Here is a 15,519-nt window from a genome sequence, read left to right as displayed (position 1 = left end):
GAGGTCTGCTCCCAAGCTACAGTGAATACAGAACAGGAAATCGTCTGCAGTGATGCCCAGAACCTTTGTGACTCTGATTCAGGCTGTGAGGACCAAGTTTCTGAGCATAATGTTGACCCTTTGTCACAAACTGTAACACCTGTGGTTATAGACAATGAGGAACATACTGATGAAGATGAGACGCAGATACCCGATTGGGATGACAACTTAAATATTCGGTCAGGGCAAGAAGAGGCTCAGTCTGAGGGGGAGGGGAGTGCAAACACAACAATTGATGATGAAGTTCTAGATCCCACCTACTGTCAACCCCAGTCAGGCACTCGAGGAGGTCAACAGAGGCGGTGGAGGAGGATGCAACCGACGACGAAGTTACCTTGCGCCTTCTGGACAGAGTCGGAGCACTGGTAGCACGTCTACAACTGCATCCTCAGCCACCACTCTGCCTATGAGCATTATTCGGGGTGGATCAACAGGTCGCATGGCCTCTAAGCCTTGCCTAGCCTGGTCCTTTTTTGACATAGAAAAAGATCGCCCAAATCATGTGATATGTAAAATTTGTCATGATTCTCTTAGTAGAGGTCAAAACCTCAGCACTTTGACAACTTCTTCCATGAATCGTCACATGAATAAATATCATAGGTCCCGTAGGAAGCTCACTGTGCTGCAATGCTGCAAGAGCGAACCATCCACCGCCCGCCCCTTCCAGTGCATCCGCGCGCTCTTCATCTTCTAGGACTGTGGGGACAGCTGTCACACCTGTTTTTCCACGCCAAACTTCCACCACTGTAACCGCAACAGGCAGTTTGCTTGTAAGGTCGTCAGTTGGTTTGGAAGGGGAAACAAGTGAGTGTGTACAGCTCTCTCAGACATCGATAGCACCAACGTTGGATGAAGGCAACATCATGTCTCCGCCTGCACTTTCCTCACAAACCTGCATTTTTCCAGGGACACCCTACTCAACACCGTCTACACACAGCAGCCAGATCTCTGTCCCTCAGATGTGGTCAAATAAAAGGCCACTTCCTCCGACCCATGACAAAGCTAAGAGGTTGACTCTATCCCTCTGTAAGCTGTTGTCTACCGAAATGCTGCCTTTCCGCCTAGTGGACACACAGGATTTTAGAGACCTTATGTCTGTCGCTGTGCCCCAGTACCAGATGCCTAGTCGCCACTACTTCTCTAAGAAAGGTGTGCCCGCGCTACACCAGCATGTCGCACACAACATCACCGCTTCCTTGAGAAACTCTGTGTGTGAACGGGTGCATTTCACCACCGATACTTGGACCAGTAAGCATGGACAGGGACGTTACATGTCGCTGACTGGGCACTGGGTAACTATGGTGATAGATGGTGAAGGGTCTGCTGCACAAGTCTTGCCGTCCCCACGACTTGTGTGTCAATCCTCTGTCTGTCCAAGTTCCTCCACAGCTTCTGCATCCTCCACCTCATCTGGGTCCTCCACCTCCGCCCCAAGCCTGCCTGGTCAGGCCACCAGCGTTCTCACTGCGCAGAAGGAATCACGCACGCCTCATTACTATGCTGGCAGCAGAGCGCAACGGCATCAGGCGGTCTTTAGCTTGACATGTCTTGGGAATAAGAGTCACACAGCTGAGGAGTTGTGGTCAGCTCTGCGGTCCGAGTTTAATAAATGGTTGTCTCCACTCAACCTGCAGCCTGGTAAGGCCGTGTGCGACAATGCTGCAAACCTGGGTGCGGCACTTCGCCTGGGCATTGTGACACACGTACCTTGTATGGCTCACGTGTTGAACCTTGTCGTCCAGCAATTTTTAACACACTATCCCGGCCTAGATGGCCTTCTGAACAGGGCACGAAAACTGTCAGCTCACTTCCGCCGTTCAAGCGCCGCAGCAGAGCGACTTGCATCGCTCCAGAAGTCTTTCGGCCTGCCGGTTCATCGCCTGAAATGCGATGTGGCGACACGCTGGAATTCAACTCTCCACATGTTACAGCGACTGTGGCAGCACCGCAGAGCCCTGGTGCAATACGTCATGACGTATAGCCTGGGCCAACGAGATGCAGAGGTGGGGCAGATCACCCTGATGGAGTGGTCTCAGATCAAGGACCTATGCACCCTTCTGCACAGTTTCGACATGGCGACGAATATGTTTAGCTCTGACAATGCCATTATCAGCATGACGATTCCAGTCATTTACATGCTGGAGCACACGCTAAACACTATTCGGAGTCAGGGGGTGGGACAACATGAAGGGGAGGGACTACAGGAGGATTCATATGCGCAAGGGACAACAACATCACCAAGGTCCAGACGTTCATCATCACCAACGCAGCAGGCATGGGACCATGAGGAACAGGGATCGACAAGGGCGCATAGTAGCAGGCGAAATGTTGAGCAAGGTGCAGGAGAACATGAAGAAATGGAGGACGAACTGTCCATGGACATGGAAGACTCAGCGGATGAGGGAGACCTTGGTCAAATTTCAGTTGAAAGAGGTTGGGGGGAGATGTCAGAGGAAGAAAGAACGGGTAGCACCTCTATGCCACAAACACAGCGTGGACTTGGTCCGCATGGCTGCGCAAGACACATGAGTGCCTTTTTGTTGCACTACCTCCAACATGACAGTCGTATTGTCAAAATTAGAAGTGATGATGACTACTGGATTGCCACACTATTAGATCCCCGGTACAAGTCCAAATTTTGTGACATAATTCCAGCCATAGAAAGGGACGCACGTATGCAGGAGTATCAGCAGAAGCTGTTACTCGATCTTAGCTCGGCTTTTCCACCAAACAACCGTGCAGGTGCAGGGAGGGAATCTCCCAGTTGTAACTTGACAAACATGGGACGGTCTCGTCATCTTCAACAGTCTACCCGTACCAGTAGGACCGTATCTGGTGCCGGTAACAGCAATTTTATGGAATCTTTTCATAATTTTTTTAGACCCTCTTTTGCAAGGCCACCAGAGACAACAAGTCTGACACATACTCAACGGCTGGAGAGGATGATACAGGAGTATCTCCAAATGAACATCGATGCCATGACTGTGCAACTGGAGCCTTGCTCCTTTTGGGCTTCAAACCTAGAAAAATGGCCAGAGCTCTCCAGTTACGCCTTGGAGATTTTGTCGTGTCCAGCTGCCAGCGTTGTCTCTGAACGTGTATTCAGTGCTGCTGGGTGTGTGCTGACAGATAAGCGCACGCGTCTGTCCAGTGACAATGTGGACAGACTGACGTTCATCAAAATGAACAAGTCATGGATCCATAAGGAATTTACTACCCCTGTGTCATCCTGGGGAGAGTAAATGCTTGTTGATTTGGAATGTGCTTGATGCAAATCAAAACATCCTGTTTGCAACTAGGGCCCAAGTGCTGCCACTGATGGGGTGGGTGTCTGTGTGGCCCAATTTTTGGAAAAAAGGGAGACTCCGCTTGGAGTAACCCTTGCTTGCTGTGTTTTTAAAAGAAGCCAAGATGAACAGAGCTGGGATCAGGAAAGACTTTGCTACCTACCCCGGTGTCATCCTGGGGACGGTTAAGAATAGCGTATTTTTGAATGTGCTTGATGCAAATGTAGCTGTGAAGTGTACAACTGGGGCACAACTGCTGCCACTGAAGGGGTGGGTGTGTGTGGGGCCCAATTTTTGGAAAAAAGGGAGACTCCGCTTGGAGTAACCCTTGCTTGCTGTGTTTTTAAAAGAAGCCAAGATGAACAGAGCTGGGATCAGGAAAGAATTTGCTACCTACCCCGGTGTCATCCTGGGGACGGTTAATTATGGCGTATTTTTGAATGTGCTTGATGCAAATCAAAACATCCTGTTTGCAACTAGGGCCCAAGTGCTGCCACTGATGGGGTGGGTGTCTGTGTGGCCCAATTTTTGGAAAAAAGGGAGACTCCGCTTGGAGTAACCCTTGCTTGCTGTGTTTTTAAAAGAAGCCAAGATGAACAGAGCTGGGATCAGGAAAGACTTTGCTACCTACCCCGGTGTCATCCTGGGGACGGTTAAGAATAGCGTATTTTTGAATGTGCTTGATGCAAATGTAGCTGTGAAGTGTACAACTGGGGCACAACTGCTGCCACTGAAGGGGTGGGTGTGTGTGGGGCCCAATTTTTGGAAAAAAGGGAGACTCCGCTTGGAGTAACCCTTGCTTGCTGTGTTTTTAAAAGAAGCCAAGATGAACAGAGCTGGGATCAGGAAAGACTTTGCTACCTACCCCGGTGTCATCCTGGGGACGGTTAATTATGGCGTATTTTTGAATGTGCTTGATGCAAATCAAAACATCCTGTTTGCAACTAGGGCCCAAGTGCTGCCACTGATGGGGTGGGTGTCTGTGTGGCCCAATTTTTGGAAAAAAGGGAGACTCCACTTGGAGTAACCCTTGCTTGCTGTGTTTTTAAAAGAAGCCAAGATGAACAGAGCTGGGATCAGGAAAGACTTTGCTACCTACCCCGGTGTCATCCTGGGGACGGTTAAGAATAGCGTATTTTTGAATGTGCTTGATGCAAATGTAGCTGTGAAGTGTACAACTGGGGCACAACTGCTGCCACTGAAGGGGTGGGTGTGTGTGGGGCCCAATTTTTGGAAAAAAGGGAGACTCCGCTTGGAGTAACCCTTGCTTGCTGTGTTTTTAAAAGAAGCCAAGATGAACAGAGCTGGGATCAGGAAAGACTTTGCTACCTACCCCGGTGTCATCCTGGGGACGGTTAATTATGGCGTATTTTTGAATGTGCTTGATGCAAATCAAAACATCCTGTTTGCAACTAGGGCCCAAGTGCTGCCACTGATGGGGTGGGTGTCTGTGTGGCCCAATTTTTGGAAAAAAGGGAGACTCCGCTTGGAGTAACCCTTGCTTGCTGTGTTTTTAAAAGAAGCCAAGATGAACAGAGCTGGGATCAGGAAAGACTTTGCTACCTACCCCGGTGTCATCCTGGGGACGGTTAATTATGGCGTATTTTTGAATGTGCTTGATGCAAATCAAAACATCCTGTTTGCAACTAGGGCCCAAGTGCTTCCACTGATGGGGTGGGTGTCTGTGTGGCCCAATTTTTGGAAAAAAGGGAGACTCCGCTTGGAGTAACCCTTGCTTGCTGTGTTTTTAAAAGAAGCCAAGATGAACAGAGCTGGGATCAGGAAAGACTTTGCTACCTACCCCGGTGTCATCCTGGGGACGGTTAATTATGGCGAATTTTGGAATGTGCTTGATGGAAATCAAAACATCCTGTTTGCAACTAGGGCCCAAGTGCTGCCACTGATGGGGTGGGTGTCTGTGTGGCCCAATTTTTGGAAAAAAGGGAGACTCCGCTTGGAGTAACCCTTGCTTGCTGTGTTTTTAAAAGAAGCCAAGATGAACAGAGCTGGGATCAGGAAAGACTTTGCTACCTACCCCGGTGTCATCCTGGGGACGGTTAATTATGGCGTATTTTTGAATGTGCTTGATGCAAATCAAAACATCCTGTTTGCAACTAGGGCCCAAGTGCTGCCACTGATGGGGTGGGTGTCTGTGTGGCCCAATTTTTGGAAAAAAGGGAGACTCCGCTTGGAGTAACCCTTGCTTGCTGTGTTTTTAAAAGAAGCCAAGATGAACAGAGCTGGGATCAGGAAAGACTTTGCTACCTACCCCGGTGTCATCCTGGGGACGGTTAATTATGGCGTATTTTTGAATGTGCTTGATGCAAATCAAAACATCCTGTTTGCAACTAGGGCCCAAGTGCTGCCACTGATGGGGTGGGTGTCTGTGTGGCCCAATTTTTGGAAAAAAGGGAGACTCCGCTTGGAGTAACCCTTGCTTGCTGTGTTTTTAAAAGAAGCCAAGATGAACAAGTCATGGGTCAGCAAAGACTTTATCTACCTACCCCGGTGTCATCCTGGGGACGGATAAGAATGGCGTATTTTTGAATGTGCTTGATGCAAATCAAAACATCCTGTTTGCAACTAGGGCCCAAGTCCTGCCACTGATGGGGTGGGTGTCTGTGTGGCCCAATTTTTGGAAAAAAGGGAGACTCCGCTTGGAGTAACCCTTGCTTGCTGTGTTTTTAAAAGAAGCCAAGATGAACAGAGCTGGGATCAGGAAAGACTTTGCTACCTACCCCGGTGTCATCCTGGGGACGGTTAATTATGGCGTATTTTTGAATTTGCTTGATGCAAATCAAAACATCCTGTTTGCAACTAGGGCCCAAGTGCTGCCACTGATGGGGTGGGTGTCTGTGTGGCCCAATTTTTGGAAAAAAGGGAGACTCCGCTTGGAGTAACCCTTGCTTGCTGTGTTTTTAAAAGAAGCCAAGATGAACAGAGCTGGGATCAGGAAAGACTTTGCTACTTACCCCGGTGTCATCCTGGGGACGGTTAAGAATAGCGTATTTTTGAATGTGCTTGATGCAAATGTAGCTGTGAAGTGTACAACTGGGGCACAACTGCTGCCACTGAAGGGGTGGGTGTGTGTGGGGCCCAATTTTTGGAAAAAAGGGAGACTCCGCTTGGAGTCACCTTGCGGTGTTTTACATGATTTTAGAATGGCGTGCCATGCCTATATCTGTGTGTCCTCCTCTTTTTCCTTGTCCAGCTGTTTTGTTTTCGCATGAGTATATGTCCTTGTCACTTTCCCATGTGTTTGTGTTGTGTTGTGAGTTGTTTGTCACCTTTTGGACACCTTTGAGGGTGTTTTCTAGGTGTTTTACTGTGTTTGTGATTGCCTGCCATTGTTTCCTATTGGCTCGAGTTCGGTTCGTCGAACGTTCGACGAGCCGAACTCGAACGGGAGCTCCGTTCGGCGAACCGACCTCGAGCCGAACCGGGACCGGTTCGCTCATCTCTACTCCTGGACATAGCATTCGAATTACCAGGTCCCTGAAGGCTGAAATGCGTAGTGGCCGGAAATCATGAACAATTACAATGGGCGTATGTGCTGTAGATCCTGCGTCAGTTGTAGCTTGGAACTTTGTCTTTTCACGGATTTGCCCGTCTCTCATGGTGTTGGGCTATTTTCGGATCAAAATGGTGTGTCCCTCCTTGGCCCGTATCATGGGTTATTTCAGGGGCAAATTTAACTCTCTTAGCACTTTTCTCCTTAATTGTGGCCGTTGAATTGTGGGGTCAAGGTCTATCCAACCAGCATATTTGTTGTTTTTCAGACAATTTAGGGCTCGTGCATAGTAATAATAACACAGGTTTCCAAGGGTAAAAATTTTTGAAAGATGTGATTTTTTTCATACTTTTGATCATTGGACTCAGTAAAAATATTGAAAAAATATCATCACGTACAGTTTTTTCACAAACACTGATTCTATAGGTGTTAGGGCCAGGTGGACGGGCAGACCCAGGAGGTGGATCCACTGGGCCGAACACCTTAATGAAGGCAAGGGGTCCGGTAGCCGGAGCACTACGGGTAGCAGGACAGTCCGTGCAAAAGAGTGGAATGGAGAAGTCCCTGGGACCACGGAGTCACTGATGGTAGTCCGGGTGACGGAGCTCAGGTTCGGAGGCCGAGATGTCAGGCAGAGTCCGGAACCGATGGAGCGAGAGGACGGGTCACCACAGGGATCAGAGATGGTACGGACTGACGGGATGGCAGATAGTCAGCGTTCGGGGTTCGGGAATCGGCAGGACCGGATGGCGAGGCAGGAGCGGCTCTAGAAGAGAGATAGGTAAGTATATCACAGAGACACAAGGAGACCTGACTCCTAGCTTAGGAAACACGAAGAACAGGCCCCGCCCACTTGGACATTAAACCCCTTTATACCCTGTACCTGTGTGTTCAATTTCCTGTCAGTGGACGCTGGCCCTTTAAGAGAGGGTCAATGACCGCGCGCGCGCCCTAATGCGCATGCGCGAGGCCCGGGTGCCAGAAGCCAGGGCAGGGAGCGGTGTATAGGAAGCAGGGGAGCCGGCCTGGAGCAGGGCTGCCGACGGGCGCCGGGAGCGGGGACCGGGCCGCCTGGGGACCGCAGGTGGTGGAGGCTGGAGACCGTGGAGCGGGGGATGTCTGCCAGAGGAGCCGGGGAGCGAAGCAGGGGACCCGGAGAGCGTGACAATAGGTTTCCAAAAGGTTAGAATTCTGAAAAGATTCCCTCCATACTTTTCTGAAGATGGTGCTCTAGTGTATTCAAGCGATGTTCCTGTGCTGATGGAAAATGTAACATTAAGTACAATGTGAGCGAGTGGAGACACGTCATTGTTTCATCCAAAAAGTCTGAAAGCTGTGCTACTGCTCAATGGCAGTAAGTATTCTTCAGTGTGTGTAGGGCATGTGTCGCGGGCAGAGGGGCCACGCACGCTACGCTCGGGTTCGGGGACTTCTGCTGCTGCTGCTGCTCGGTGGCTCGAGCGGAGGGCCAGATCCGGGGACTCGAGCAGCGCTCCTCGCCCACGAGTGAAAAGGGGGTGGTTTGTTTGGGGAGATAGTTAGTGACGTCACCCACAGGTCGTGGTGATAATGGGCACCACCACTGCTGGTGACGGGGATCCCGGGAGCGATGGCAGGGAGCAGCTAGGATGTTGGTTCCCCCTCCGTGGGTAGGGGTTGGTGATCCCGGGGCCCGGTGGCGGTACGGGGAGGCTGGATGGCTGGGGTGTACATACCGAGGGAGCCCGTTTGCCCGCAGGCGCTGGCCCTTGGATCTCTAGCCTATGGCGGTGGCTTTTTATCCTCACGGTGTGGACGGTTGCCTTCTGTCGGGTCTTGGGTGTTAGGGAACCCCTGGGATTCCGGTCACTCTCGGATTTGACCATTGTCGGCGGCTCCTAGCCTGGTCAGGGTCCAATGGCCCTGCCTTTGTGCTTGGTACAGATCCGCTCACCGGTTCAGTTCCCCTCGGGTCACCGCCCGTCCCCGGTCCTACGGTTCAGCTGACTTGTACCACCTCCTGCAGACGGCCACCACCGTCTGCCGACCTTGCTGACAGTGCCTGGGCTCCTACCCAGACACTAACAGTTTCTGTCCTCTCACTTTCCACTACAAAACTAAACTAACTGCTTTTTCCCGCCTCCAGGCCTGTGAACTCCTCGGTGGGTGGGGCCAACCGCCTGGCTCCGCCCCACCTGGTGTGGACATCAGACCCTGGAGGAGGCAACAAGGATTTTGTGTGACTGATGTAGACTATCCAGGGGAGGGGGTGTGTGTGATTTTGTGTTTGTGACTACCTGGCTAGTCCAGGGCGTCACACATGCTATGCACTTGGAAGAAAGCTGTGAGAATTTAGACTTTATTCTCAAGAAACTTAACTACAAGGAGCATGGATGGTCAATATGTGGTGGTCTAAAAATGTTCTCATTGCTTCTTGGGCAGCAAGGAGGATATATTAAATACCCATGCTGTTCTGCCTCATGGCAGCCTGCTAATAGTCATTCATTGAAATTTCTGTTACAACCCCTAGAGGTCATTGTTATTCTTTTGAATTGCTGAGTTTCCCTTTAAGCTAAATGTATTCTGGGTAAGGAATGCCTCCCTGAGCTGAGAAGAAGCCTGCAGCCATTTTCTCTTTGGATTTGTCAGGAAAGGACATGCCGACTTACCTCTCTGTACATTCACCCCTGCCTAGTGTAATCCGGTGAGCAAAGCAAATTACATGTGTTAGTGATAGAATCCTAGATGGAAGAGTGTAGTAAATGCATTGTACATTGTACTTCTACACCTTTAGTGTCATCCCTGTCTTGTTTGTCTAGATAAGATTTCTATGTATTGCAGATGCAGTGACCTTTCACCTACATTCTCGTAAGAACTGCATCTCATGTACTGTTATGCTATGTTAACTCTGTATTAACACTGTACTGACTGTAATCATTTTCTTGTTATAGTTTTTACCCGTATAAAACAGTATCTTGGATATACCGTATTCTGTCTTCAACTGCATCTTGGATATTCCTATATTCACTGTATATTCCATGTATACTGCAATCAAGTTCACGTTACCAGCTAATAAATCAAGGCTATTGAACTCCACAGTCTGTTTATTTGAAATGTGAACTAGGGTTTAGCTGTATGCTAGAGATTCACAGCATTACGTAAAAGAAGGCAGAACACATGCTTTTTGTGTGAATTGGAAAGCCAGGTTAGGACTCTTCACTGGAGCAAAAAAAATTGGCCAACAAGAACATCTTTGTAACCGGGACTCAAGAACATTGTTGCATAAAGCTTAGTTGATCCCACCTAAAGTTCTCTTGCCACCACTCCACTGTAAGCTTGGACTGATGAAGCTGTTTGTGAAAGCGCTACTGAAAGAAGGAGAGATGTTTAAGTACCTGTGTACCAAGTTTCAGGGACTGTCAGAATCAAGTCTGAAGGAAGGTGTGATGCCCTGGCAAAACCAGGTAGTTACAGATAGGCCCCCGCACAACACCTTTCCTCACTTAGGAAACACACAGCCGACCTGAAACCCTAGTCACCTAGGACCCTGAAGCCAGGACCGAAACCAGCGGCCTAGCTAATTAAATGATTGAGGGCAGGATTATAGGTCCTATCCCACCTAAAGTCCCTCAAAGAAGACAACAGCCCACTGATAGGGATAAGGCCACCGCCAGGGCCCTTAGATCCCACGGGCCAGCGCCTGCGGGCACGGCTCCTTAGGCCATATCCAGCCGGGAGCGGACTCCTGAGTTCCAGACCAGGCAGTCCACCATACACAAAAACAAGTGCAGAGTAAAGGACAGCGACCACCAGCCTGGGTGGGGGACCTGAATGCAACCGGCCGGGGCGGCAGGCCACCAGCACCTTTGGTTTACCGAAAGACTCGTGTGATTCATTTACTGTGAGTAACCAAACATCCCCCTGCTTGCTCAGGCGCGCCGGCCCTTGCCATCACCATACCCTGCACAAAGACACTGGGCCCCGGGGCAATCATCCCTACACACGGAGGGGTTAACATCCAGCTGCCACTACATCTCTCCCGGGTATCCCATAACGGCAGCGGTGGTGTCCCACCTCACCACACACCGTTGGTGGCGTCACAAACTTAATACGGCCTAGCCCATACATCTACATTCCTCCTTTTATTCGACATGTCCGCGAGACCCCCGGGTCGAGCCACTCTCTTAGAAGGTCTGGATCCGACCAACGGCGGCTGCTGGCACAGGGGCAGCACAAAAGCATTTTTGTGGGTTCGGATATTCAGAAACCCATGAATGAAGGATGACGTGTTTTAAACAATAATGAAAACTGTTGAAAAAAGGGCTTGGGACTCTTTGAAAGAAGCAATAAATACGTTTCTAGGTAACAACAAAGAATCAAAATTTAAGTCCATCGTGGAGAACATGCTGAAACGTTTCAAAGCCTTGGGTTGTCTAATGAATTTGAAGTTACATTTTTTACATTCCTATTTGGACTACTTGTCTGAAAACCTTGGTGCTGGTGGGAAGAACAAGAAGGTTTTCATCGGAATATCAAGGAGATGGAACGACGATACCAAAGTAAATGAAACGTGAACATGATTGCCGGATGCTTCACAGAGAAGATCCACAGGCCTTCTATAAGAGAAAAGGGGGATTTAGAGAAAAGGAAAAAGTGCAAGAATAAATTTCTAATAAAGTTGCAGAATGACTGTACAATAAATAAATGTATTTTATATATAAAATTGTGAATATTTTTGGTTACAATAAGTATTTTTCTTGTTCATGTCACTTGTATGTAACTTCACACATGGATTGTACAAAATCAATATTTGATGGTTAAAAAAAAAATATTTTTTTTTTTTTTAAATCAGGACATTAGAAAACATAATAATCAGTCACTGGATTTGAAGTTTCATAAACCAAAATTTTACATAGCTGTGTAATTTGTCGGGCACCCACCGACAATAGAATAGCGCCAGATTTAGGAAGCTGGCTGAGGTCTGCAAAGTCTGTAGCCAGGTGACAAAATTGTCCAACCTGGGTTTCTTCCTTAAGTAGTCTCTGGTATGATGATATGGTATAATCCTGGCAGCCGGAGTCGAAATCCCTAGATTGCGGTTATGATCTCCAATCGGAATTGGAGCCCCTAGATTGAAGCCATGTAGCCAAGTGATCCTCTAGTTGAAGCCAAAGTCCCTAGACCGAGTCCACAAGGCATCAAGCTGCATGGATAATGTTCATTTAAATGATGTGGATAGAAAGACTGAAGATATCTACATGTAGTCTGAAATCCATCATGAATCAATACTATTTTACACAGTCATAAGCAGCCCATGGGCATTCACCTGCATTCAAACCAATAACAGCTCATAGACCAGACAATCCATCTACCACTGGACCAAAGACAGGAAGTTAAATCCACTGCCTGCGGTAACCAACTTAATCCTATAGGCTACTCACACAACAAACCCAACAGAAAGGAAAAAAACATGGCTTCGATTATCCATCCAATGAAAACGCATAACCATTGTGAGCCATTGGACAATGCAATTGGACACTTGGTGACATGGTGCACGGCCCAATGAATCAAGTCTTTACTTCATATTCACGGTTTAAGCCCTTGGGTTCTAATGTGCCCAGAGTACATATCCAGAAAGATTCTCTTTCTTTGAGCTAAACACAAGTCAACAATACATTGTAAGCAGATTCTATTACCAGTCCCACACCATTTTGTGACGCATAATCACACAGTGATCCAATTAAGATTCCAAGTCATCGAACATGTCCAAGCCATACGCAGAGGAGGCAATAGAATTAGGAAGCTCAAAGAAAGGGAATCTTTCTGGATATATACTCTGGGCACATTGGAACCCAAAGGCTTAAACCATGAATATGAAGTACAGACTTGATTCATTGGGCCATGCATGGACATAATGGACATAATTCTAATAGGCAGGACAGGTAATAAGGAGCACAAGTTATATGCTAAAATGTGTTGTGTGACAAGACAGACACAGGAAAGGACATGATAACAGGTGTAGGGACCAACAAGGTGAGACAAGGGGTATCAGGATAGGGTCAAGTAGGTATGAATGTAGTAATGGGGCAGGCATAGAGAATTGTATGTGAATGTGAATTACAATAAATCACTAAGGAAAGGAATATGTGAGTGTGTGCCTAATGTAAACTAATATTGTACTGGCAAAATTATAGATGGAAAGGGAGAAGGGGAGGGGGGAGAGAGGAGGCTGTAATTGACTACAAGGGTATGAGTTATGAGTGATCATAGGGATAGTGTTACATAAGTGGAAATACCTATGGAGGACCGGATGTGTAAGCGCATACCTTATACAAACCTATAGAGTGCTGATGGGTGAGAGTGTGATGTTAGATATAAGACATCCTATAGTGAATAGTGAGCCGTAATCAAGTGCAACAGGGATATTTCACGTGACTATGGGAACCTGGAAGGTAAAGAAAGGGGAGAAAAAACTGTTAGACAAGGTAATCAGACATAATGTAACCAGTTGATCAGACATGATCACCTGGTTTGAGACCCCCTGCCTTACACTATATAGATATCATGTTCATTCCCCATCTATCTTGCTCAGGAGAGCATCTCCCTCCCCCGGCACCAAGAGCAGCTCATACTGAATTGTTACATTGACTAGTAACACTGCACACAGAAATGCACCTTAATATTCCACTGTTAACCCTTTCCTCCCAGCAGTAACACACAACTCCTCACCTTGATATCATGGTGATTTATGGTCAGAATGACTTCAATGCGATCAGTGATTTCTATTCTAGCTCTGCTCACATAGATTTTATATCCACACTCAACTATAGGCCGTTCTTCATATTTTGGGGGCTTTTAGTCAGATATACTAGTTTGTGCCTGTATAGTATTGGTGTAGATGGGAGTGTAGGGCATGGGTTACATGGCACTGTGGTGGAATACTGATGGGAGGTATTGGTGCTGTGTTTGATGCTTCTACTGGGTATTTTCCTACAAATACTGGAACAGCTCACTGCTTAGAATGATCCTTCCCAGCTCTATAATATATTATATATACCCCACAATGCAGGCTCACACACACATTTGTCTCAAGTGTGTTGTAGGGACACAGATACAGTCTTGGTCATGTGACTAAAGGCTACTTTACACACTGCGATATCGGTCCCGATATCGCTAGTGTGGGTACCCGCCCCCATCTGTTGCGCGACACGGGCAAATCGCTGCCCATGCCGCACAACACCGACCAGACCCGTCACACATACTTACCTGCCCGGCGACGTCGCTGTGTCCGGCGAACCGCCTCCTTTCTAAGGGGGCGGTCCGTGCGGCGTCACAGCGACGTCACTGAGCGACGGCCCAATAGCAGCGGAGGGGCGGAGATGAGTGGCCGGAACATCCCGCCCACCTCCTTCCTTCCTCATAGCGGCTGGGAGGCAGGTAAGGAGAGGTTCCTCGTTTCTGCGGTGTCACACGGAGCGATGTGTGCTACCGCAGGAGCGACGAACTACATCGTTACTGCTGCAGTAACGATAATCGAGAATGGAGACCCATGTCACCGATGAGCGATTTTGCACGTTTTTGCAACGATGCAAAATCGCTCATCGGTATCACACGCAGCAACATCGCTAATGCGGCCGGATGTGCGTCACAAATTCCGTGACCCCAACGACTCCGCATTAGCGATGTCGCAGCGTGTAAAGCCCCCTTTAGTGGGAGTGATGTACAGGGTCTTAGCAGTAAAGAGTATTCCATATTTCTGCCAGATACCCACAGAGATATTGAAATCTGAAAAAAGAGACTTCTGCTCATTGAAGGTAAGAACTACTCACATAGCGTTCAACTCCACAGCAAACGAGTGCTCTAGCACTGGCATCTCAGCAGGGATATTCCCCTACTACACATGTGTGTCTAGGTCACTGTGACAGTTTACAGGACATAACTCAGGGCACCTAGACAGAAGGCAGAGGGACTACTTTCTATTTCTGGTGTAGAGCTTAGTACAATATATATATATTTATACTATTACATGGGACACATGTACCTTGTATCACCATTATTCGCTGTATATGAACCCCTTTTCTCCGGGCATTATTTGTCTATAGCATTTTTCACGAACCTGAGGCAACTGAGAACCCTTCAGTGAAGGAATTCCACTAACCCTCACAATACCTACCAGGGGCCTCCCTGCAGTAACTCAGGTAGTTGTACCCATTCTCTTTCCGCATTCTATGTGTTCTTCTTCTTTCTTCTTTTTTTTCTTTTTTCTTCTTTTTATTTCTATCATGTAGTTCAGGGGTTTATAGATATATGTCCTGCATCTCATATTTCCTTTAGTGGTGCTTCTTACCCATTCTCATATCATTTACCCTAGTATTTCATGATCCTGAGGCGACTGAGAACCCTTTAATAAAGGAATCCTTTTTCACCTGAATTGTCAAGTGATACTTACCAGTGACTATCACGTAATGTTACAGGTAGTTCCATTTTCTTCCTCTTCTTTCTCTCCTTTCTTCTTTGTCACACGGTCCATTGTGTTGTAGCCCACGTGTCATGATAACACTTGTACCATCTTTTCATTTAGATTCCACCTACAATTATTTACCGATTCCAGTTCTGGAATAGGCTTTCATCATCTACTCACTAGAATTCTCAAGTTCATAAGGTACTGAGACATATACATGTTCACACCATTATAAAGAACAA

Source organism: Anomaloglossus baeobatrachus, unplaced genomic scaffold (genome assembly GCF_048569485.1).
Source record: "Anomaloglossus baeobatrachus isolate aAnoBae1 unplaced genomic scaffold, aAnoBae1.hap1 Scaffold_743, whole genome shotgun sequence".
Lineage (NCBI taxonomy): Eukaryota > Metazoa > Chordata > Amphibia > Anura > Aromobatidae > Anomaloglossus > Anomaloglossus baeobatrachus.
The sequence above is the reverse complement of the archived record's forward strand: the minus strand, read 5'-3'. Positions refer to the sequence as shown.